At 45.9% G+C, this 27,004-nt stretch overlaps 1 protein-coding gene across 1 annotated transcript in view; it reads left to right on the top strand.

Annotated features, from left to right (window-relative positions):
- agap1 (ArfGAP with GTPase domain, ankyrin repeat and PH domain 1) overlaps positions 1–27,004 on the top strand; it is a 585,448-nt gene that overhangs the window by 285,751 nt on the left and 272,693 nt on the right. The window lies entirely within an intron of this gene.

The raw sequence follows: 27,004 nt of genomic DNA, 5'->3' as shown, positions 1-27,004 counted from the left end.
AATGATGTTCCTGATGGCTCAGCAATGTTACTTGGTGATTTAAAAAAAAAAAAAATTATTTGTTACTTGGTGATTAGCTGAACCAGGGAGATCCCGGATTGAATACCTGGTCTGTGCTGAAGTAGTTGGTCTGAGCTGGGTCAGCAGTAGAGAGGCTACAATTGGTCTCTGCGCCCTTGAGTTAATGAGAGGCAATTAGCTAGGGTTTTTGCTTCTAACTGTTACCCAGTGACCCCTTGTGGAAGTGCTCGTTTGTGGGTATTGGGTTGAGCTGTGATCAGTGATGGTGAATAGCTTGCCAGTACATGGTGTTAAGGCTCATAGATTAATAATGGCCACTTGAGCCAGGTGCTATAGAGTAACTAGTGCTAATAACAACAACTTGCATTTATATAGCACCTTTAACATAGTAAAACATGTCATGCCGCTTTACAGGAGCATTATCAGACAAAAATGGACATCGAGCCATAGGAGGTGACTAAAAGCTTGGTCAAAGAGGTAAGTATTAAGGAGCGTCTTAAAGGAGGAGAGAGAGGCAGAGAGGTTTAGGGAGGGAATTCCAGAGCTTAGGGCCTAAACAGCTGAAGGCACGGCCGCCAATGATGGAGGAATCACAAGAGGCCCAAATTGGCGGAACACAGAGTTCTCAAAGGGTTGTAAGGCTGGAGGAGATTACAGAGATAGGGAGGGGTTGATGCAATGAAGTTCTAACCCAACAAGGATGAGGAGAAAATTGGCAAGAGAGTGAAACCGTTAATACCATCTCATTACTTTTAGATGCCCCGGGGCTGCACACCTTTACCTGGTGGTTAGAGAGGGCGGATCAGCTGGTCTGAACCCTCTGATGATGCTGTTCCTTAACCACTTGCTCAGTGAGCGGAAAACTTGGTGGCCCCGTTTGACAACACTGGGAAATTTGCTGATTATTGCATGGAGAATTTTAGGCATGACCTATGACCTACCATTCCATAGCACTGTGTGTCATGATACCAGCGCACTGCACCACCAGGCTCCCTGTTCAGAATTTGTATTCTTTGAACTACACTATCCAGATGGTGCATTTCATTTAAACCAGCTGTAAACTTAAGATCATGCAAATTGCAGCTGTTGTATGAATGGGGTCAGGATAGACTTACTGAACTTAGTCTTAGACGTCTCCTTTTTAATTGGTGCAATTGAACGATGTAAAAATCGGTTAGAAAGTACATTTTTTACGTGTGGGGGGAGAGAGTTTTCAATTTTATTTATAATTGACCAGTTTATTATCAATTGCAGATAGTTACAGCACTCAAGCTTAAACTGTTGACAGGATACTGTGTTTGTATCCTTGTTGAATGGTGATAGGAGAGGGGAATATTCCCTCCTTTCAGATGTTAACTGTGACTAACTCCAGAGACTTGAGCCCATAATCCAGGCTGATACTCCCAGTGCAGTACTGAGGGAGTGCTGCACTGTCGGAGGTGCTGTCTTTGGGATGAGGCACTAAACCGAGGCCCCGTCTGTCCTTTCTTGTGGACGTAAAGGATCCCATGGCACTATTTCATAGAAGAGCAGGAGGTCTCCCCGGTGTCCTGTCCAATATTTATCTCTCAACCAACATCACTTTAAAAAAAAAAAAAGATTGTCTGGTCATTATCTCATTACCGTTTGTGGGATCTTGCTGTGTGCAATTTGTCTGTCGCGTTTCTGACATTACAACCGTGACTGCACTTAAAAAAAAGTACTTCATGAGGTGGTGAAAGACGCTATATAAATGCAAGTTCTTTCTTTGAGAGTCAGCTGTGATAACTTCTGTGGTGGAATAGCCTGCTGTGGTTGTGATGAAATGTACCCTGGCATGAGTTAGTGCCTTTAAAGGAGGAGGGAAATAAATTGGGGCGGGAAAGGCGGAAGAGAATCTTTTTGTACTCAGAGGGTGACGAATGATCTTTTTTACAGTTGCCCAGATGATAGTATTCAGAGTGTTTGCTTTTCACCCAGTTATTACAGGTTGAAGTACAAGAACTGCCTGCTGCAGCTGGCAATGAATTTTGAGTGAGGGAGAGAAGCCCTGGGCGGGGATAGGCCCGATGCTTCCCGTTCCTCCTGGCCTACAGGGAAACAGAAAAAGAAATTAGAAATGACTTGCATTTCCTGGCCTCTTCTGGGCCTGCTCTTGTTTCCTAGGCTGGGCTGGCGGGGAAAGCACGACAGGTCTCCCCCTGCCCCGCACAGATTTCGGGTTCGAATCGCGATCAGGCCTCGATGGAATCATCATGGCCCGAGCTGCAGATTTAAAGAAGGACCCTGCTGCCTTCTGGCGGGTGTCCTTCTTGCCTGCTCAAAAGAGCGGGTTAAAGTTGTAGGATGGCAGTGGGATGGGGTGGGCGGGTTGGTCGCTGCAGCCTAGGGTTCCCAACCTTCCCGGATTGCCCTGGAGTCTCCAAGAATTAAAAAATTAAATCCAGGAGAAATATCATAGGGACATTAAAAATTTTGGGGTTTTTTTTCATTTTCTTTGAACATGTAAGAGCTATAGAGTGGTGATATTGGGGGCCTTTAATTACCCAAATATCGATTGGGATAATGCTTGGGTAAAGGGAAAGGAGGGGGAGGAATTTCTGAAATGTGTTCGGGAGAATTTCCTTGACCAGTATGTTCTTGGCCCAACTAGGAAGGAGGCATTGCTGGATCTGGTGTTGGGGAATGAGGTGGGCCAGGTCGACCAAGTGTCTGTGGGAGAACAGTTGGGTACGAGTCATCGTATCATAAGATTTAGATTAGCAATGGAGAGGAGCAAGGAACAATCTAGAGTGGAACTTCTAAACTGGAATAGGGCTAACTTCAATGGGATGCGAAAGGATCTAGCCAGGGTAAAATGGAACCAAAGACTGACAGGAAAAACTTCAACAGAACAATGGGTGATCTTTAAGGAGGAGATGTTCCAAGTACAGGCTAGGTACATTCCGACAAGAGGGAAGGGTAAGGGAACCAAAGCAAGGGTTCCTTGGGTGACGAGGGAGATAGAGATGATGATGAAATTTTAAAAAAAGAGGGTGTATGATGCATGTCAGGTGAATTCTTCAAGGGAGAACCAGACCAAATACAATAAGTTGAGAGGGGATGTGAAGATGAAAATAAGATTGGCAAAGAGAGAATATGAGAGTAGAACGGCAGTTAACATAAAAGGGAGCCCAAAAATCTTCTACCGGCATGTAAACAGTAAGCGGGTAGTAAGAGTCGGGGTGGGGCCTGTTAGAGACAAAGAAGGTGATATATGCTTAGAGGGGCAGGGCAAGGCTAGAATGCTCAATGAGTACTTTGTATCGGTGTTTACTAAGGAGGTGGATGCTGACAAAATATCGGTAGAAGTGGAAAAGGTAGAAGCAATGGAAGGGGTGAAAATTGATAGACAGGATGTACTAGAAAGGCTGGGTATGCTTAGAGTGGACAAGTCGCCTGGTCCAGATGGCTTGCATCCCAGGTTGCTAAGGGAATTGGGGGAAGAGATAGCGGAAGGGCTTGCCATAATTTTCCAATCTTCCCTAGACGCTGGGGAGGTGCCTGAGGATTGGAAAGTGGCAAATGTGACACCATTGTTTAAGAAAGGGTGCAAGGACAATCCTAGTAACTACAGGCCAGTCAGTTTAACATCAGTGGTGGGTAAAGTTTTAGAAACAATAATCAAGGAAAAAATTAACGGGCACTTGGAGAGGTTTAAGCTAATTAAGGAGAGCCAATACGGATTTGTAAAAGGTAGATCATGTTTGACTAATCTAATTGAGTTTTTTGATGAAGTAACAGAGAGGATTGATGAAGAGAATGCAATGGATGTTGTCTACATGGATTTTCCGAAGTACCACATAGAAGGCTGGTTAACAAAATTGAGGCTCACGGAATAGGTGGGCCAGTGGCAGCTTGGATAAGGAATTGGCTTAAGGACAGAAAACAGCGAGCTGTGGTAAATGGCTGTTTTTCAGACTGGAGGATGGTAGACAGTGGTGTTCCCCAAGGGTCAGTGCTGGGGCCACTACTTTTTTTGCATATATAAATGACCTGGATATTGGAATACAGAGTAGAATTTCTAAATACACCGATGACACCAAACTTGGGGGTGGCAAACAGTGATGATGATACCAATCGACTGCAACAGGACATAGAAAGGCTAGCAGAATGGGCAGACAAGTGGCAGATGGAATTTAATATAGAGAAGTGTGAGGTGATGCATTTTGGCAGAAGGAACAGGGAGAGGCAATATACACTTAATGGCACAGTTTTAAAGACTGTGCAGGGACAGAGGGACCTGGGAGTTAATGTGCATAGGTCCCTGAAGGTGACAGGACATATTGAGAGAGTGGTTAGCAAAGCATATGGGATCTTGGGCTTCATAAATAGAGGTATTGAGTACAAAAGTAGAGAAGTTATGCTGAACCTTTATAAAGTGCTGGTTAGGCCACAACTGGAGTATTGCGTCCAGTTCTGATCACCACACTTTAGGAAGGATGTGAAGGCACTTGAGAGGGTGCAGAGGAGATTCACCAGAATGGTTCCGGGGATGGGGGATCTTGGCTACAAGGACAGGTTGGAGAAGCTGGATTTGTTTTCATTAGAGCAAAGGAGGTTGAGGGGTGATTTGATAGAGGTGTACAAGATTATGACATGTTTGGATAGGCTAGACGGGGAAAGGCTGTTCCCACTAATTGATGGTACAAAGACTAGGGGACACAGATTGAAGGTTTTGGGCAAGAGATACAGGGGGGCTGTGAAGAAAAACTTTTTTACGCAGCGAGTGGTGATGACCTGGAATTCGCTGCCGACGGAAGTGGTGGAAGCGGAGACACTCAGGCCTAGAAATTCAGTATCGCCATGTTTGGGACGCTACAGTCGAGCATGCGCTAAATTTAGCGCCCGGCGCAACTTAGCGCCACCTTCAGCGAAATTGAGTTGCATCGCCCCAAGAGGTTGTTGCTGCGCTAAAGCAAGCGGTGCACGACTATCCTAAGGCGCTAAGCTGGCGAGCCGAGGCACTACCACCGAGGGCGGGCGCAGCGCAGGTGCGGCCAGTTAGCGATTGCAGGCAGACACGCTGGCGCCGGTCACCTCTTAAAGGGGGAGGGTCGATTTGGCTTGCAGCCACGCCTTGCACATTGGAGCCCTGATTCTAGGCCTGGACAGACCTGCTGTGACATTGTTACGCCTATGACCATGGAGAGGGCCAGGGAGCGAGCACAGCGCTTCAGTGAGGGGGCCCTGAAGGTTCTGGTTGGCGTAGTGGAGCGCAGGCGACCTATCCTCTTTCCTGACAGTGGCAGGAGGCCGCTGCCCAACGAATATAGAAAAGCTTGGAGGGAGGTGGCACACAGAGTGACCTCCAGCAGCATGGTACCCAGGACCCCAACGCAATGCAGGAAGAAGTTCAACGACCTCACTCGGGTTGTCGGGGTGAGTACCCTTTCCAGTATCCTCTTCATCCCTGTATGTGCACCTCACTTTATGGCCAAAGGGTCCTGAAAGCCCCAAGCCCAGCCCTCATCCAACACCTATAAGACTCTCATGAAACTCACATGCACATGCACATTCACCACTTTACACACTGTAAGGGCTAATCAACCATGGGAGGCAGTGCAGCCAAGATCAGGGCTTAACACTGTCGGGCTATTCCACCATGGGAGGCAGTGCAGCCAAGATCAGGGCTTGCCACTGTCAGGGCTATTCGACCATGGGAGGCAGTGCAGGCAAGATCAGGGCTTCACACTGTACTCAGAGCCCATCCTTTCTCTTGCAGGGCAAGCTGGCCCACAATAGGAGGCAGCAGCAGCGGACCGGGGGAGGCCGTCCTGAACTTAAAGACCTCAGCGATCTGGAGCAGCGACTGGAACGGATTATGGTAGGCCGGCTGATTGGCCCCGTCGCCACTGGAGATGCCGACCCCGTTCTGGACAGCAATGGTAAGGTCATCACCTTTTTGACCTCTCTTTTTCCACTTGTGCCTCACACCAGCATCCTTTGCCACTATCGAACCAATGCAGTGCATTGCAGCACTCCTGCCTCCCTCGCTGCCACCCTGTCCTCACGCTAAAGCAACTCTTGTACCTCCCTGCTTTCAGATGCTGATTTGCCACGTGAGGAGGCGGGCCCTCAAGCTGCCACTGTGAGTGAATCGGAAGGCGAGGAGGAGGAAGGGGAAGCCGGAACATCAGTGCCACCCTCAGCCGAGGCAGCCCATGGCCATGATGGGGACACGCCTTCCCTGGAGGGGAGCAGGGGGGAAGGGTCTGAGGAGGGTGAAGCTCCCGGGCCCAGCGGGCTGCAGCAACGCGGGGGGGGGGGGGGGTAGGGAAGCTCGGCGGCCTTCTCCCTGGAGGGAGAGTGTGGCCTCCAGCCCTGCTACAGTGAGCGCAGAGGAGGTGCGGCTCCTTGCTGAAATGGGCACCCAGGCGGAGCGCAGGCACACTGAGCTCATGGCTGCAGTGGCAAGGATGCCTGACTCCATAGAGTCACTGGCAAGGAGTGTACAGGAATTCGGGGCAGCACAAGCAAGGAGTCTGCAGGACTTCGGTGCAGCACAGGCAAGGAGTCTGCAGGACTTCGGTGCAGCACACGCAGCTTCCAGCCAAGTGCTTAGTCGTGCCATGCAGTCACTGGCTGGTCTGATGCAGACACAGATCAGGGCCACACGAGCACTAACTGCTGCCACCCTTGCTGGATCGGGCAGGATTCGCCAGGGCACTCGCCGCACCACAGCAGGCCAGCAGTCTGTGCTTCAGCAGATTGCTGCGCATGCTTCAGTGCTGCCCCGTGCGAGTGCCAGTGTCTCGTCCGACCAGGGAGTGCCTGTGCTATGTCAGGTTGGCAACATTCCTGCTGCCAACACTGTCACTCCTCCACTGCAGCTGCCACCACCTGTAGGACAGACTGCTGCCGCCCAAGCAGATTTGGAGCAGTCAGCAGCCGGGCCCTCCAGGCCCAGAGCTGGTCCAGGCCGTCCCCCAAGGGCATCTGCCGACTCACTATCTGACCCTCAGCCGCCTTCCCCCAGCCTTGCTGCAGCCACTGGGGTCCCATTGCGGAGGAGCTGCAGGGCGGGAAGAGGCCAATCTCGCAAGCGAGGCAGATCACCCTCGCAGGCCAAAAAGTAGGAGGTGTGGCAAAATGCTGTGTTTTTTTTTTGTGAAGGCCGAGGATCATGGTCATTTTTGTTTAACTCTTTTGTTCATTGTCTCCAGGTTGTGAGAGCCAGTTATGTGTCTTGACTTTTTTGGGGGGTTTCTCTGTATTTGTCTGTCATGCGGGAAGGGCACAGAGTTTGTTAAATAAATAATTGTCTTTATTCGGATTGTGTATGTTTGCACTTTGAACTATTTGTTGGCTTGACCGGCTCAGGGTTTGCGGAGCGGGTCCATTCATGTTCTTTCAATGGCACAAGCCATTCCCTGAGAGGGGGCCTAGAACCGATTTGCAATAAGCTGCTGACGGATGGCCCTTGCACTTTGTGCCTCCCTCCCATCTTGGTGCTCCTCCTCCTCCTCCTCCTCTGGTGGCCTTCCAATGTCTGCTGGCAGTGGCTGAGTCCTGAGAATAGCCAGGTTGTGCAGCATGCAGCACACTACAACGAAATGGGAGACTCGCTCAGGCGAGTATTGAAGGGCTCCCCCAGAATTGTCCAGACAGCGGAACCGTTGCTTTAGCACGCCGATTGTGTGCTCAATGATGTTCCTGGTCGCTTGATGGCTGTCATTGTATCGCTGTTCAGCGGGGTGCTGGGCGCACGGAGCGGGGTCATCAGCCAGGTGCACAAAGGATAGCCCTTGTCCCCGAGAAGCCAGCCTCCTGGGTGGGCCGGGGCTTCGAAAATGTCTGCCACAGAAGTCTGGCGCAGGATGAAAGCGTCGTGGCTGCTGCCTGGAAAGCGGGCATTGACAGCTAGTATTAGCTGCCTGTGGTCACACAGCAACTGCACGTTCAACAAATGGAACCCCTTCTGGTTGCGGTAATCCTTGGCATTCTCTAGAGGCGCCCGCAAAGCCACATGCGTGCAGTCAATGGCGCCCTGGACCATGGGGAAGCCCGCTATTCTTGCAAATCCCATTGCGCGCTCCTGCTGCTTGTCCAGGGTCATGGGGTAGGAAATGTACTGACGTCTCCTTTTGAAGAGGGCATTCGTGACCTGGCAGATGCAGCAATGCACCGCAAACTGGGAGACATTGGCAATGTCCCCAGTAGCGGATTGGAAGGAGCCGGTGGCATAGAAGTTGAGAGCCACTGTCGCCTTCACTGCCATCGACAGAGACGTCCTGCTCCTCAGCTGAGGCTGCAGATCTCTCTGAAGCAGGTGGCAGATCTCCGTGACCACCTCCCTTCTGAATCGAAGCCTCCGAATACACTGCTCCTCAGACATGTTGAGGTAGGAGAAGTGCTGGCGGTATACCCATGGAGGGTAAGGCTTCCTGTGCCGACGCCTGTTGGCCCTCCTCCGTCTGGCCATGATTGGCACTCTCTCTCGGCGTCTCTGAGCCCTCTCAATGCAATGGAGAAACCCAACGTTTCCACCCATTGCAGCCCCCATTATATGTGGCCACTCAAGGCTATGGCACTGAAAAATCAATCCAACTGCAAAGCTCTGGGCTGAAGCCAGAAGTACCTGTGCGAGCGCTGAGTCAATGCAGAAAGCTCTCTCCCTTTGTCTCTCTGCAAATCTCTCTCTCTCTCACACAGAAAGAGTGGTTCAAAATGGCTACCACAAAGAATGCAGGACGAGCCCCCTTTAAATAGCACCCCCACAGCGACTGGGAACCGTTTCACTCAACCAGTCGCTGGGAGCGCCAGGCGGAAAGAAGGGGGGCGCCACTGAAGTTCCGGTTCGGGGCGCACCAAGGGCGTTGCACCATGAAATGACGTCAGGATCTGCGCGCGCAGCTGAGCGGGCGTTGCGGTTTTGTGCCGTCGCTAAATGTTCACTCAAGTTCGCGAGAGGCGCAGATCGCACAGCGCCCGGGCGCTAGCCGCTTCGCGCCCCACTTACCGCCCTCTTAAGGCGCTAGCGGCTGGCGCTACCAACTGAATTTCTAGGCCTCAATGTTTTCAAGGAGAGACTGGAGAGGCACTTGAGGGAAATAAACTTGCAGGGCTATGGGGATAAAGCGATTGCTCTACAGAGAGCTGGCACGGACTCAATGGGCCAAATGGCTTCCTTTTGTGCCGTTATGACTCTATGACTATGACTTTTGTTTGTTATAAAAATGCTGAACATTGACATGAGGAAAAAAGGCAGTTTGACTGACTGTCAAGAATCATCCAATTGGGTAATGAAGAGTGTGTTCGCTTTCCTATTGGCCGTGGGAAGGCGGGGCACCGCGAGGATGGGCATATTGGGCGACTAATGACGGGAGGGTGAGAGTTGGGTGGTTGGAGGCAGGAGGTCATTTGATGACACCTCCAGGAATATGTCCAACCCGTGTTGGCAACCCTGCTGCGCCCATTTTAATGCTACTCTGTCGGAGGTGCCGTCTTTCAGATGAGACATTAAACTGAGGCCTCGTCTGCTCTCTCAGGTGGACGTAAAAGATCCCATGGGACTATTTCGAAGAAGAGCAGGGGAGTTATTCCCGGTGTCATGGCCAATATTTATCCCTCAACCAACATAACAAAAACATTATCTGGTCATTGTCACATTGCTGTTTGTGGGAGCTTGCTGTGCACAAATTGGCTGCCGCGTTTCCCACATTATAACAGTGACTACAGTCCAAAAGTACTTCTTGGCTGTAAAGCGCTTTGAGTCGTCCAGTGGTCATGAAAGGCGCTATATAAATGCAAGTCTTCTAAGTTGTCGTCTTAATTGCTCGCCCGGTTTTCGGTGCTTGTGCATCTCTCAGTACCTTGCACACGTTCAGAGTTATGCTGCAGAAGTCATCAGCTATGCTAGTAATTTCCTTCAATATGAAAATTAATTAAACTTTTTCACTTTAATACACAGGACTCTGAAATTAATACTAGCAGTTTTGTTTCTGCACTTGTTAAACAGAGAATTGTTGCTGCTCTAACACACACATCTATAAAATGATGGCACAATTTTCATAAAGAGCAGAGCAGGGAGTCAGTGGTGCAAATCTTGTGTCATCATCAGTGTACCTGGGGCACAAGGTGTAAAGGAACATTGACCTTCCCGCTGTTAATTTGCTCGATTGTACGCTTGTGAAGATGTGGAGCTGTTGGGGGTGACTATTAGACAGCTCTCCCACCGCTTTAAGGGTAGCGTGGTGCTCTCATGATTATTTTGCGCCGCTACTAATGTTTTGGAGTGTATAGGGGGAGGGAGAGAGGGGTGGAAGACAGTAGTCGCAAGAAAAGTACTGGTGTCTCTGCTAGCTATCTGGTTTGTGGGGTTTTTTCCCCTCCGGTTTTCAAGATTTCCTCTTCCTGCTTAAGCTATCTTTCCCACGTCTATGCTTTCTCTGCTTCACTTATTTCCGGCGATCGATAGATTGTTTCAGATATTCAAACAGTAATCTGGGCTGTTTTTGCCCTCACCAAATCTGTTCACACTCCCAGTGCGTATTTTTCTTCAGTTCTTTTAACGTGAAAGATCCTGTTACAGGCCAGATCTTGGCTGTGAGAAGTTCCTCACAAAACTTTTTTTTTGAACCAGGCATGATCAAAATTGTGATGATGATGTCACATTATACTAAAATTCCAAATCTATGTTCCCAAATGATATGCACCCAATAGGATATTTTAAAAACAAAAAAGACAAAAATTGGAAAACTTGTCCATACTGGACACACATAATCAATCCAGTTGTCTTCTAAATTTGAAAATAATTCCAACTTAGTTATTTGTTTTCTCTGTTCCCGCCCACCCCCCAATATGCAACAGATTTTGACTTATTGAAGAAAGAAAGACTTGCATTTCTATAGTGCCTTTCACGACCTCAGGACATCCCAAAGTGTTTTACATCCAATAAAAATAACACCAGTGTCTGCATATTAAGTAGCATCTGTGGCACAGTGGTAGCACTCTCGCCTTCGAGTCAAAAGGTTGGGAGTTCAAGTCCCAATCGAGAGACTTGAGCCCATAATCTAGACTGATACTTCAGTGCAGTAGTGTGGAGGTGCTGTCTTTCAGTTCAGACATTAAACCGAGGCCCTGTCTGCCTCAGATGGACGTAAAGGATCCCATGGCACTAATTAGAAAAAGAGCAGGGGAGTGAGTTCTCCCCGTTGTCCTGGTCTATATTTATCCCTCAACCAACATCACTAAGTCGGATTATCTGGTCATTATCACATTGCTGCTTGTGGGACTTTGCTTTGTACATAATTGGCTGCCATGTTTCCTATATTACAGCAGTGACTTACACTTCCAAAGTACTTCAGTGACTGTAAAGCACTTTGGAACATCCTAAGGTCGTGAAAGGCGCCTTCTAAATGCAAGTCATTGTTTCTTTGTACAGTGTTTGCACATAGCATGTTTTGATCAATGAATAGCAATTGGTAATAGATGCACTGGTTGATTTATTCATCTCCTTCCCCCCCCCCCCCCCCCGCCCACCCTCCCAAGCCCCAATTTCCCTTCCACTGTCCCAACTGAGATCTGCTAATCCTGCCTGTACTAAGGAGCAAACCTACAACCCTTCTGGGCTGTATGGCTCTGTAGCCATGTGGTTCACTTATAAACTGAGGCATCAGTAGAGCTTGTTTGAATCCCTCCAATCAGGTTTCTGCCCCTGCCACAGTACCAAAACGGCTCTTTTCAAAGTCACAAATGACATCCTTTGTGACTGTGACAAAGGTAAACTATCCCTCCTCGTCCTTCTTGATTTGTCTGCAGCCTTTGGACACAGTTGACCACTCCATCCTTCTCCAACACCTCTCCACCGTCGTCCAGCTGGGTGGGACTGCACTCGCCTGGTTCCATTCTTATCTATCTAATTGTAGCCAGGGAATCACCTGCAACGGCTTCTCTTCCCGCTCCCGCATCGTTACCTCTGGTGTCCCCCAAGGATCTATCCTTGGCCCCCTCCTATTTCTCATCTACATGTTGCCCCTTGGCGACACCACCCGAAAACACAGCGTCAGTTTCCACATGTACACTGACGACACCCAGCTCTACCTCACCACCTCGACCCCCTCCATGGTCTCTAAACTGTCAGACTGCTTGTCCGACATCCAGTTCTAGGTGAGCAGAAATGTTTTCCCGCCATGGCCTTGCCCCTTCCTGTCTCTCTAATGTCCTTCAGCCCCACAATTCCCCACCCCCCGGAGATATCTGCGCTCCTCTAATTCTGCCCTCTTGAGCATCCCTGATTATAATTGTTCAACCATTGGTGGCCGTGCCTTCTGTTGCCTCGGCCCTAAGCTCTGGAACTCCCTCCCTAAATCTCTCTGCCTCTTTACCTCTCTCTCCTTTAAGACGCTCCTTAAAACCTACCTCTATGACCAAGCTTCTTATGTGGCTCGGTGTCAAATTTTTTGTCTTATAATACACCTGTGAAGCGCCTTGGGACGTTTTAACTATGTTAAATGCGCTATATAAATACAGGTTGTTGTTGTCGTTGAGCTGGTTACCATGGAGTTGCAGCAGTGCAGTAAAGCCTTCCTTGAGGTAACAGCACTTTAAACAAGAATATTCATACACAGGGCTGATGATTGCGGCAACAGTGCTTCAGACACTGTGCAAGATAACAGATATCTGATAACTGCTGTCTGGCAGGGTGTTGGAGGGCAGTAATTCAATCAAGCACCTCTAATGATGTCATAAACATCTGTAAAACTGCGAAAATAAATTATTGCCTGAAACTCGCTGTCAAACATTTGTTGTTTGTTATATTGTGTAGTCTAGGCTTTATCATTCAAAGTTGGGAGTCCTTACCATTATGCAGTGGTCATTGTGTGTGCCGTCAAGGCAACACGAGGTAGGATACCGACATAGGCTCTGACGTTATATGGCGCCAAGTTTCAAACATTGCCAAGAATATATACTGTGTAATATTGAACTATCCATGTTTCCAACATACTGCATCTCTTGCAGCTAAACCCTGCCTGGTATTGATTCACGTGCCTACTAGCAGTAATTAGAAGTGTTATCAATAATTTGCATTAGTCTTAAACTGTCTTTATAGACCGTTCATCTGCTGCCTATTATTTGCTTCAACTTCTTTTATCCCCATTTATTTTTTTTAATTCATTCTGAGGATGTGGGTGTCGCTGGCAAGGCCGGCATTTATTGCCCATCCCTAGTTAAAGAAAAAAAATCTTACATTTCTGTAGCGCCTTTCACGACCTCAGGACTTCCCAAAGCGCTTTACAGCCAATGAAGTTTGGCCTGAGAAGATGGTGGTGGACCAACTGAGTGCCTTGGTGTTGGACTGAGTCACATATAAGCCAGACCCAGTAAGGACAGCAAGTTCCCTGATGGACATATGTGAAATACTTGGGTTTTAACAACAATCCCACAGCTTCATTGTCACTTTTACTGAGACCTGTTTTTAATTTCCAGATTTTTTTTAAGCTGAATTCAAATTCTGAGTGAGATTTAAATTCAGGTCCTCTTGATCACTAGTCTAGTAACATAACCACTGTGCTATTCTACTTTCCTATTAGCAGTCAATCACATTTTACTTTTGAATGCAAAGTGTATAGGATACCCATCAGGAATCTGAATTACTGAAAAAAAACACTGAGTTGCATCAGGTTGCAGAACTCTCTGCTAATTCAGTGCACATTGTATATGTAATACTGTTTTTTGTTTTTTCTGTTCATCAAGGTGATTGGTATTAGCATTTGGAAATGGAACTTTCCCATTTCAGATTATATTTTGCAGACTATAGCTCCCTCTCCCATGCCTCACTCCCTGGAGAGCATCCTCTCACTGCATCACTGTTGCCTTTTCAATCTCACGCCTGCCATTCTTATGAGATTGCCTTTGTTCTCAGGACAGCTTTCTGCTGTGCCCCACACCCACTTGGAGCCAGGTTGAGACTGCTTAAAAGTCAGGAAGAAACCTTGCAACCAGCAGAGAGAGGAAGCCTCCATCCCATCAGATGATGTATTAAGTTTAAACTTGTATAGAATCTTGGTTAGACCACACTTAGAGTACTGTGCACAGTTCTGGTCTCCATATTACAAAAAAGGATATAGAGGCACTGGCGAAGGTGCAAAAAGGATTTACAAGGATGATATCAGAATGAGAGGTTCCAACTACCTGTATCAGGAAAGACTGAACAGGCTGGGGCTCTTTTCTCTAGAAAAGAGAAGGCTAAGGAGTAGCCTAATAGAGGTCTTTAAAATTATGAAGGGGTTTGATAGGGTAGATGTAGAGAAGATGTTTCCACTTGTGGGAGACCAGAGCTAGGGGCGAAAACTATAAGATAGTCACTAATAAATCCAATAGGGAACTCAGGAGAAACTTCTTTACCCAAAGAATGGTTAGAATGTGGAACTTGCTACCAAATGGAGTGGTTGAGGTGAATAGCAGAGATGCATTTAAGGGGAAACTAGATAAGTACATGAGGGAGAAAGGAATAGAAGGATATCAATCAAATCAAATCAAATCAACTTTTATTGTCATTGTTAGTGCACAAGTGCAGTACAACGAAATGTAGGCTTGCGGCTCCCGAGAGTGTACATTTAGATTAAGACATTTAAACATTCAACATACATTTGGCTTGTAATACATTAACATAAACATAACCATAATAAAGTGCATTGGCAGATGTGCAGGCTTTAGAGTTTATTTGTGGAGTTCAGTAGGATGACAGCCCTGGGAAAGAAGCTGTTCCTAAATCTGGTCGTACGGGTGCGAAAGCATCTGTAGCATCTCCCAGATGGCAGGAGGGCGAACAGACTGTGGCTGGGGTGGGTAGGGTCTTTGATGATGGACCGTGACCTCCGTAAACAGCGTTTCTGGTATATGTGCTCTATGGTCGGTAGCCGGGTGCCGGTAATGCGTTGAAATGGTATGGTGGGAGGAGGCTCATGGAGCATAAGCACCGGCATAGACCAGTTGGGTCGAATGGCCTGTTTTTGTGCTGTAAATTCTATGTAATTCCTTACTCAGATAGAAGACATCTTTGAACATGCAGGTGCAGCAGGCGGTTAAGAAGGCAAATGGTATGTTGGCCTTCGTAGCAAGAGGGTTCGATTACAGGAACAAGGATGTCTTGCTGCAATTGTACAGGGCCTTGGTGAGACCGCACCTTGAGTATTGTGTGCAGTTTTGGTCGCCTTATCTGAGGAAGGACGTTCTTGCCGTGGAAGGAGAGCAGCGCAGATTCATCAGACTGATACCTGGGATGGCAGGAATGACGTATGAGGAGAGATTGTGTCGATTGGGCTTATACTCACTGGAGTTTAGAAGATTGAGAGGGGATCTCATCGAAACCTATACAATTCTGTCAGGCCTGGACAGACTAGATGCAGGAAGGATGTTTCCGATGGCCGGGGAGTCCAGAACCAGGGGCCATAGTCTAAGGATAAGGGGTAAGCCATTTAGGACTGAGATGAGGAGGAATTTCTTCACCCAGAGAGTGGTGAACCTGTGGAATTCTCTGCCACAGAGGCCAGTTCATTAAATATATTCAAGAAGGAGTTAGATATATTTCTTAAGGCTAAAGGGATCAAGGGATATGGGGAGAAGGCAGGGACAGGGTACTGAATTTGGATGATCAGCCATGATCTCATTGAATGGCGGAGCATGCTCGAGGGGCCGAATGGCCTACTCCTGCTCCTATCTTCTATGTTTCTATTTAATGGGAACCTGAAAGGGGGGTTAACCTTCCCTTGAAAGTATCCTTTCCCCTCAGTAATGTTCTCCTCCAATATCTAATCAGTGTATTAATGAATCGTAGGGATGAGTTGGTGTCACGAGTTGTTATCAAGCGAAGCTAGGTTTGCAAGGATTTCCGGTTGCTGCAATGCAGTACAGGGTGTCCCATTTACATTTCACTTGTTTAAAATCTAGCTCAGCACTGAAAGAGATGCTTTAGTAACCTGATAAGAGGGTTAAATAACCTGACAACACCATGAAGGTTAGATCAGTAGAACTTCATCTGGCAAAGGATGCAGAAATAACACAATATCAGTGGACATGGTGATCAGGGATTTTGCTGCCCACTGGATGCAATATTTCATCCGTGAAAATGAAAAAAAAAGATAATTCACTTCTGAAATGGCACTAAAAGTAACTGTCGCTTAAAGAATGAAAAATCACTGTAGAGAGTTATCAACTTTCACTGCCTTTATTTCTGGCGTACTTGTCTTAAAAAAGCCTCTGAAATAGAAAACACTGATGACATCATCAGCAGAACCCCCGTTTAAGTTACTAAAATGAGCTTGTGGTTTTATATAATTGTTGAGAAACACCCCAGATTCCTGTCCACTTCACTTTTATCTTTTCCAAACCTTTTATTGTATACCTGTGAGACATTTTTACTGTCGGTGGGTAATACCTTGCACTTGCCGGTATTGAATTTCACCTGCCACTGATTTGCCCATTTTGCAGATTTTATCTTCCTCCTTTGCTGAGTCCATGGCTGTTTCTGAATTAACAGCCTCCCCTAGTTTATTATTCTTTGCATCGGGTTTCTGAATCCAAAGTGTTACTGTAGATTAGGAAATACACTGGACTCCAGCATTGATCCTTGGGGCACTCGGTTAGTATTTCCCACCACCATCCTAACTAATGCCCGTTGCTTCTTTTCCTTCAGCTAGTTCTTTATCCCTATCCCTGTTTTACCTTGAATTCCCACCATTTTCAGTTTCAGTACCAGCCTTTCATGAGAGAAAGACTGACTTACATTTATATAGCACCTTTCATGACCACCGGACGTCTCAAAGCGCTTTACAGCCAATGAAGTACTTTTGGAGCGTAGTCACTGTAGTAATGTGGGAAACGCGGCAGCCAATTTGCACACAGCAAGCTCCCACAAACAGCAATGTGATAATGACCAGATAAACTGTTTATGTTGTTTGAGTGATAAATATTGGCCAAGACACCAGGCATAACTCCCCTACTGTTCTTCAAAATGGTGCCATGGGATCTTTTACGGCCACCTGAGAGAGCAGACGGGGCCTTGGTTTAACATCTCATCCGAAAGACGGCACCTCCGACAGTGCAGCACTCCCTCAGCACTGCACTGGAGTGTCAGCCCAGATTTATGTGCCACAACCTTCTGATTCAGAGGCGAGTGTGCTACCAGCTGAGCCACAGCTAACAGGAACTTTGAGTACATAACGTCATACTGCCCATTTAGGATGTCACTTCTTCAGAATAGCAGTCTTCTCCCAGCCCAACACCCTGTATTACCGACTATATCCCTACTCAGGCTAATCCAGTTCCCTCAGGCTGTCAGACTCAGTTGCTTCTCCCAGTCTAACAGCCAGTGTTACTGACTCTATTGAATTTGATCTAGTTCCCACAAACTGTCCAGCTCAGTAACTCCACTCTGCCAGCGAGCTGTATTAATGACCATGTCTGTTTAATGAGGTTGATTGATCTCTTTTACATCATGGGGACTTGATGACTCTGGCAAGTTTGTTTTTTACTATCTCGTCAAGACTTCTTGTAAAGAAGAGTGTTTGAAAGCAGGCATGAACAAAAGGATGTTGAAGTTCTAGATGTTCCTTTGCTACTGATTGTTTAAAAAAGTCTGCTGATGTTGGCCCTTGCTCATTAATGTTTGTCAACTGCCTGTAGTGTCCAGAATGTGAAATGATCATATCTATGTATAATAGAGACAGAAAGAGTTGGTGCAGCTGCAACCTGTGGATAAAGGATCTCATTGTATTAGAGCCTGAAACAAGACCTGACTGCAACATGCCAGTGCAGGTGTCTTTGATTTGAAGCGTGCAAGAATTTCAAGGCCCAAAGATTACAGGTTGCAGCCTTGTGAGATCAAGTTACTTGAAATGAAACGATTTTGTTGAATTGATCAAACGTTTCCCATATTTCAGCTCGAGGTATTTGAAGCTTTTCATTAATGGGGAGGCATATTGGTTTGACTTGTCACACAATCCTGAAGGCTGTCGAGAAAGCTACTTATATGCTTGCCTCCCATTCCCTCGTTTCCTATATTACTTCAAAATTACTGGTCAAAGGCAACTTAGTAGCTGCCATTTTAGATGCAGAGACATGGGTTTTTTTCCCATTGGTCGCACTCCACTTTGTAAACAATGCCAGGTTCCAGGAATTAACAGCATTGCGGTCTGCAAAGATGTAAGACTGGGATTCTGCCTTTGGGGGTTAGGCCACTAGACTTAGCAATGTAAATACAGGGAGTTGGTCCTGTGGGTTCATTCTCTTATTGGCCGCAGGGTGTAGCGTGCCCACTTCTGTCTCCTAGCAGGAGAGCAGAACACGCAGGTCATTATCGCAAAACGGAATTCAGTGTTGCTGATAACAGCAGGTTTCGCGTACACGTCCTTCCTCATTAGGAATGGTGATGAAGGGCAAGTGGATGACGCTCCCAGATTTGGGGAGCTTAATGTTTTCACTGAGGACAAGAGCCCATGTCCAATATCTGCTCTCAGACTGCCTCTGACCACTGGCTTTGCACTATATAGCACAAAATAAACGGATGAGGGATAGGACTAGGAGACAGTATAAATTTTGTAGTTTTTACTCTATAGCTTTTAAATATTGCACAGCAGAATGAACGTCGTCTTGAAGTGTTTCCTAACTGAAAATCTCTGCAGTTTGCAAATGTACCCTTTTATGAGTGTCCACATACTGAAGATGTACAAAACAAATGGAAAGAGCCAGGGTTATATTTTCCTAGATTTATCATTGAGTGCTCATAGTGTGTGGAATATAAGTACGAGTATAACTTTGACTGCTACGGCTTTTGTTAAGGCCATCTGACGTGACACATTTATTTGTTTTGACAAGAGAATTGTCTAAACTAAGAGCTACAAACAAGACATCTGCCACCAAGTTGTGTTGACAGGGTCAGTCGCAGTGCTCCCTCAAAGGACAAATGTGTGAGAAAATGACAAAGAATCTTGGCTGGTTCTTCTTCCATCCCCTCAGATGCTGAAATAAATTCAATACTAGTTTTGAAAGTTAAATGTTCAGTGGGACTTTGTAAAGTGCGCTCTGTAACTTTTACCAAGTTACACTATGGTCGGACTTGTGAACAGAAAGAAATCTGTCCATCTGCACAATGCCACAATGCATTTCTTAGAGACATCCCAAAGCACATCACAGACTTAGAAAATGCAATGGCTGTTCTTGAGCCAGCAAGTAACAGCAGCCATTTTGGGTAAGAGCACGCCATGATTTCTCAAAGTAATCTCATGCATTTCCAAAACATTTCAGTGAATGAGACCTTTTAATGGGAATATGTACAGGCCGGTTAGTTGTGTGCTGATAGGTGACATGCTATGATAGTTGTACCACATTTTAATCAGATTTTAAGATCAAAACGCAGAAAAGTTAAAAGGCCATCAGTAAGACTGGTGACAACACAGGGCAATGTTCTAAATAATTCTGGTGCAGTTCATACTGGGGATCAGGTTCTGAAGGTTACTGTTTGTGTAATTGTCTTCACAGCATAGGTTTACCAAAACTAAACCTACATCCCGATCAAACCTCAGTGAATCATTTAGAAAGTTAATGTGGCTTCTGTAGATTTCAGTGATGCGGTGGCTGTGCTCAGAAAAATGAGAGGTTTTCCAATGCAACTCTTGGTCATTAGGATGATTTTGATCTTTGCGGGCTGAAGTGTGGGTGAGGTTAGCACCTACAGGTGCCCAGGTGTTTTGGATGTACACTAGTAACGGTACGGGACTAACTCAAGGTTGCATTGACCATAGAACTAGTTGTGTTTGTGAAGTAGGAGCTATTCGTTCTGGATGTTTGATGCTTCACTTGCATTTTTGGTGATTTTCGTGCCTTCCAGTTTGGGGCACGAGTGTTTGTGTCGCGCATTCCCAGGTCAGATTTCTCGGGCCTTGAAATTCTTGCACGCTTCAAAACTGTTGCAAATTGAAGCTCCCTCTCCTCTGTCCTAATTTCAAAAGGTCAGCCAACTGCACCGGTGTGACATGTTTCATTTCTCTCTCTAAGTGTGATTGCCAATGGAGGAAACGGCAGGACTTTGTGTCATTGGTGCTGATTTGTGCTGTGGCCCAAGCCCCATAGGAATTGGGTTGAAACTGCTCCAACTCATTTCACATAGGGCCCTTATAGCCAGCTGATAAGAGACTTTGATCCCAATCACGTCCTGAAGGTGAAAGGTCAGTTTGCTTAAACCACTGCGGCACCCAGTTCCCATTCGATAGGTTTTATTGTTACGGTCTATTTTTGTGCTAAGCTGCTCAGGAGTGGCACTTACTGCTTCAGCCAGATTTCTAACTACATATTTGGGTACTTGCATAGTCCTAATGGCCTCCTGGCATGGAGGGCTGCACACACAGTTGATCATGATCGAAGATAATGACGGAGCGGGCCGTTAATCGTGTACAGTTAATTGTAAGGTTTGAGATGGCATCTTGTCAGCAGAGATAAGTTGTCACTTTTCCAGTTCAGCTGAAACTAAATGATTGTAAAATAAGTTATGGGTGTCCTTGGGCCTGTCTGGGGAATGATGGCTGAGAACGCATTCTGGTCCCATCAGTCTCGGGCAGGCTGCTTGATATTTATGTGAACTGAATGTTATTTTATTCCCCCTCTAGTCATGCTTGTCAGCTTCCAGAGTGAAAAGTGAAACCACTTTCCCAACTCGTACTTCAAGTGTCGAAATGCAGCTATTGCAGATTATTATTTTTTTTTGAACATTGATGCCCGATTGGGAAGAACTAATATGTGACACTGAATATATGAAAGGGTCGCAAATGGCCCTCCCCTGTGAAATGGAACCTATGAGTTTTAATGCTCCTGTCAGAGCTGGTTTAGAAGCAAAAATGATGGTGTAGTCATCTAATTTCTGCCCCTTTTTTTAGATAACTTGTAGCAATCAACCTTTTCACACTTTGATTGATACAAGGCAGATGCCTATTTTATATTCAATCCAAGTCAGATGCGTTGCTTTAAAGGGAGATGGAGCAGACACTAATTTACAGTCTCTGAATTAGGCTGTCTTTACTGCTGTTTTCAATGTTACAAAGTAAAATTGATGGAGCTCCACCTGTTAGAAAGTAAAGAATGGTCAGTCGGCAAGTGACTGGAGTACGGCAGCTTGCAGTGTAAATCTTACCAATGCTGATCTTACCGTGAGTCTCGAGCTGAGACAGACTTGTTCTCCTGAAAAGCTGGGAGCTACCTGTAAGTATCAAGAGCATCAAGCTTTTGATTTTGGTGACCATGTTTTGAGATCTCGCCTTAAGGGATGTTTCAGTTGACCCACTAGGCAAGCTTTGTTACCCTCTTTCACCAACCTCCCCCATCCCTACCACTGCGTGGACAGAGCAATGCCACAAGTGTACTTTCTATCATCAGTTACAGTGCAGCTTCGAGTCCAAAGTCCAGTCTGTCGTGGCCATGCCACTGAAGAGTGAGATACGATGGCAGAAAGGATAGTGGGGAGAGATCTTTTTTCTAAAATAGAAACATTGATTGACACTTTAGATTTTTATTTTCTTCACAATTTTCTTCTGCTTTTCTCCACCACTCTTCTCTTGGAGGCTTTGAGATGGTGGGGTCTGGTCAACTTCTGATACATCACCTAAGTAGTCATTTTTCATGTGTGAGAGGACAGTACCAAGGCAGGCTTTTCAAAAGTGAGTGAAGCATCAGAGCTGAGCCACATTCTGTCCTCGCCCAACATTGACACAGTTTCTAGCACAAGTCACTGGATCGCCATTGATTGGGCGGTCTGATTTTTTCCACCCCCTGCCTATCCTCGGTGAGCTGCAGCCAATTGTAGCTCCATTACGAAGACCAACCTGGGCACTTCAAACTGGGGATCAAACTTGCAACTTTCCTGGTCTATTTTGCTCAGTACCATACCACACCATGCATTCAACCTGTAAGCTATGGGGATCTTGTCTTTGATCTGTGCATATAAAACATTAAATATAAAGACTGGCTGCTGTGGCACTGAGCTGTAAACACCAGGAAGGTCACAGGTTCAATCCCTGATCTGTGCTGTAGTACCTGATATAAGAAGAGGCACTGCAATTGCTTTCAGGTCCTTGGGGAGGGGTGGTGAAGGAACCACTCAGGATACCTGCTCCTGATCATTGTGCAGGAAAGTGCATGTACGAGTATCAGGTGAGGACAGGGCTGGCTGTGATGACTCTCATGGTTAAACAACTTGAAGGGGTTGACGTATGACGAAAGGTTGAGCAGGTTGGGCCTATACTCATTGGTGTTTAGAAGAATGAGAGGTGATCTTATTGAAACATATAAGATTCTGGGGGGGATTGTCAGGGTGGGTGCTGAGAGGATGTTTCCCCTAGTGGGGGTATCTAGAACCAGGGGTCGCCCATTTAAGACGGAGCTGAGGAGGAATTTCTTCTCTCGGAGGGTCGTGACTCTTTGGAATTCTCTACCCCAGAGAGCTGTGGAGGCGGAGTCACTGAATATATTCAAGGCGGAGATTGACAGACATTTGAACTACAGGGGAGTCCAGGGGTGTGAGGAGAGAGCGGGAAAGTGGTGTTGAGGCCAAGATTGGATCAGCCATGATCTTACTGAATGGCGGAGCAGGCTTGAGGGGCCGATTGGCCTACTCCTGCTCCTGTTTCTTATGTTCTTATGTTGTCGATGCTCACAGTTTATATGCACAGATGAAGAATGATCACTCATGTAAGCTACTAGAGGGAAGCTGATGTCCGTGGAACTATATCCCAGAAAAAGTCAGTGCCTTGAAGAGAGGAATGAAGAAAATTGGGGGGGAAAGGGACAAAAGCACTGGAATGGAAAGGTTCAGGATTTCTTTACCAGTGCCAAACTCTGGACTCGAAGACTTGCTTAAACTCTTTGCTGCTGCTCTGTTTCAGTTCCAGTGTTTGTTTTGCTATTTGTGTTTCTCTCCCGACTCCCAATGATTAACACAATCTAATTGTGGTGAGCTCTAAACGCTAATCTATTGGCCTATTTCCATCGCAGAACCTCTTGTGAATAGTGCCTCAGGATCTCGGTGCAGTGGGAACTGTCTTCTTTGTATGAGTTGGGGCGGTCTTGATGTCAGCCGGAACAGCAGAAGAACAAGGGGACATAACCTTGAAATTAGAGCTAGGTCGTTCAGTGGTGATGTCACGAAGCACTTCTTCCTGACCACCAGGGTGGTGGCAATCTGGTACTCTCTCCCCCAAAAATCTGTTGTGGCTGGGGGGTCAATTGAAAGTTTAAAAACTGAGATTGATAGATTTTTGTTAGGTAAGTGTATTAAGGGTTACGAAACCAAGGCGGGTAAATGGAGTTAAGATACAGATCATCCATGATCTAATTGAATGGCGGAACAGGCTCGAGGGGCTGAACGACCTACTCTGTTCCTATGTTCCTTACTAGTGTACACATTGTAGTTATTTTACGGTTTGTAACCTTGTTTCTGGCCACTGTACTTCACCCTGTGGCTGATGCTTACATCACTGGCCTGTATGAGGCCCTCTGGTGGACAGCAAAGATGGCTGCCCGCACCTCCAGTGGTAATATTTATATTGTCACGGGGGAGAGGAGGGGAGGACAGTGCTGTCATCAGAATTGCTGGCATAAACCACATCTTTAATGTCAGAGCCACTCATCCACCTTATAACACTGCCACTGCGATCAGGGCTGCACTGGCAGTAGGGTAACATAAATGGGATATCAGTTTTAGAACTATCTGCCCAGACCTGACAGAACAGAATCAAAAGGACGACAAATACAAGTTACTCCTTTAGGATTAATTTCCTCATCTGAGGATCAAACACTGGAGAGACAGAGTTCTCATAACAGCTATAATTTCAATTAAAAGCCTCTATACTATATAAAAAAAAGAATTTGCATTTATATAGTGCCTTTCACAACCTCAGGATGTCCCAAAGTGCTTTACAGTCAATGAAGTACTCTCACAAACAGCAAATTGGCTGCCTTCTTTCCTACATTACAATAGTGACTAAAGCAGATTATCTGTAATATATGTAATTGAGCGATAAATATTGGCCAGGGCATCAGGGAGAACATCCCTGCTCTTCTTCGAAATAGTGCCATGGGATCTTTTACATCCACCTAAGAGAGCAGACGAGGCCTCGGTTTAACGTCTCATCCAAAAGATGGCACCTCCGACAGTGCAGCACTTCCTCAGTACTGCACTGGGAGTGTCAGCCTAGATTATGTGCTCAAGTGCTGAAGTGGGACTTGAACCCACTGCCTTCTGGCTCCAAGGCGAGAGTGCTAGCCACTGAGCCATGGCTGACTATAGTAAGGGTAACGTACCCCTAAAAGGAAATTGTAGCAAGTTTAAAAAAAAATGAATGATCTGTTCTGTGTAGCCCTACCAATGCAGTCCATTAGAAGAGTGAATCTTTCCTGCTGTAATGTGTAATAAAAGTAATCTTGCATGGAAAGATAACATCTTGGTGCTCATATGTGGCAACTCCAGGGATGTGCTTCAAGCCTCTATGCCAACGCATTTCTTGCTTCCAGCTGTACATACAACCAAGTCCTGAGTGTAGCAGTGTTTGTAAGGTGTAGAACGCAGCCCCTAAGGGCATTTAAAGAATGGAATTGCACCACCCAAATGCTACACTGAGTGATAATCGTTTAGGGCAGTGGTAAATGCATGTTTTCAATTGGAGGGGAGGTATCAAAGCACGTAGCGTTTGTGAATTTTTTTGAGGGGACTAGTGGGAATTATTTGACTGCAGTGTCATTAGAGCTTAAATGGAGTATAATGGAGATCAACAAAACACCCAGAGAGACACAATTGTTCAACTGTTTCTGAACAGGATCAAAGTTTGTCTATGGTGTTCTGTATTAATAGAGAATAATAATACACTCACTGTGCTGGGGCTTGGGGCTCTGATCTGATAACTTCTTGTATATTTATTTATAATGCATATATTAGGAAAATAGTTTTAAAAAATCTAATTATTATTTTCAATTAGACGTAAACATTTTGAATAAGTAGTTTGTCGATAAATGGATTCCAAAAATAATTCCCCTGTGAATCATCCTTCTCCTTTGATCTGTTCAAATTGTAATATCATTCACTATGAAATACAGCAAAACACTTTGAGGAGATATTATCGTAAGTGATGTAAAGATTCATTGCAACTCAACATCACCTTGTCACAATTTTTAAAAATAATCCTCCACATCAGTTCCAAGCAATGTACATATTTCAAATCCCGCACAGCTTGGGGTTCAGTGAATACAATGCCAGTGAACAGTAATGCATTTTCTGTGTCAGTTGTCAGTGCTGTTCTTAGGAGAATCCCTTCAGACAATACAGTGAGCAGTGAGTGACTTGTGTAATGTAATTGAGGGGTTCAGGTAGTTCACAAATGGAATAATGACTACCCAGGAGTGAGTAAGAGGATAGCAAAAGCATAATACCGCGAATGCTGGAAATCCGAAATACAAACAGAAAATGCTGGAAATACTCAGCAGGTCAGGCAGCATCTGTGTAGAGAGAAACAGAGTTAACGTTTCAGGTCGATGACCTTTCATCAGAACGTGAGTGACAGGATGCTGTCCACGCCCTCTTCATAACATGTGATGCAAGACTTGGGGGAAGGGGAGAGCTTGGTTGCCATACGAGTGTGTGTAATATAAGAGTGTTACAGTTCAAATGGGAGATTTCATCAGTAGCAATACACAATACAGAAGGTGGGCATAGTGTCTGAAGAGCTGTTGGGGTCCCATCCAGAAGTGACCTGTGAGGGTAAGTTCACCAATCTGCTCTCCTACTGGGGAAACACGCTCAAAGAGAGCATCGTTGGAGTTCCAATTCTCCCTGCTCTCTCTGAACATGGCTCCCCATTGAGAACACTAGATGGGTGAATCTATTCTGTAGTATTTTAATACCTGGTGACTAAGAGTCACTTCTTGAGTGCTGGGATTTATAGCTTACCATTGTAATCATCGACTTTAAATAAATGTCCTTATGATATCAAACTATTTGAATTATATTGTTTTCTCTATTTTTAGTTTCCTTCTTTCTGTTTCCTCTGCAATCCACCAGCTCCCTGCCCAGAAATATATGCCAAGCACCATTCCCAACCAGAAGGTCCCAAGCCTCTGCCTGTGCCAGTCTTGAGCCTGCTGCTACCTTCCCCCTTCGGTGATGTGAGTTGGGGGACTTGCCCTATAGGGATTTGCAGGTCCAAGTATATGTTCTATGTCAATGTTCTGACCTATGAACACTCTGATCCATCAAGCCAATCTTGTATGACCCTTCCCTATTTTCTCTGCGAGAATATGATTGCGACCTGTTTTCTTGAGATATTTGTACATTACATGGATGCTTAAGATGTAGGTCTCCTTGGTTTTGAACTTCCTTATCATGGGGATGAATTCTAAGGTTTCATAATGCTTTGTGATCTCAGGTTCAACCATAGTCCAAAGGATTACTATGACACTAAGGCCTTGGGAAAGAAATGGCCAATGCCCATGGATACTTGTGCCGAAAATTACATGACCAATGGCCAATACATACTTGACTATCTATACCAGCTCAAGTATTGCCCAGATTAACAAGCTCTCCCCCACCAGTGTCTGTGAAAAGGCGACATGGAAGGAAGACCAAGCTGATATGGTAGGACCGCCTAAAGAGAGATCTGAAAGGAAACTTTGGAACAAGCAGAGAGTGGGAGGACTCTGCAGAAGCTTAGGGTCATCCGTCTAACTTAACTGATTTAAGTTGTACAACTTCTCATTGAGCTAATTGACTGTTAAAGACAGTATTTGGAGTTTTCAGTACAGGTTTAGCTAATAAACAAGCTTTTAGCTGAACTTATAGTGGTGGGTCTGGTAATCTTTCCTTGTTCTGTGCTTGTTTCATCAGGGCCATTTTCAAGGTTTCTGGCTCGGTTTAATGCAGAACTATATAGCAAATCCTGGCCTTTTGGCTGTATGTTCCTTTTCTTTGTAAATTATGTGCACATTT

Source organism: Somniosus microcephalus, chromosome 4, assembly GCF_052327205.1.
Source record: "Somniosus microcephalus isolate GS21.2 chromosome 4, FLI_Smic_1.0, whole genome shotgun sequence".
Lineage (NCBI taxonomy): Eukaryota > Metazoa > Chordata > Chondrichthyes > Squaliformes > Somniosidae > Somniosus > Somniosus microcephalus.
Note: the sequence above shows the minus strand (reverse complement) of the source record. Positions and strands in the feature narration are given on the sequence as shown.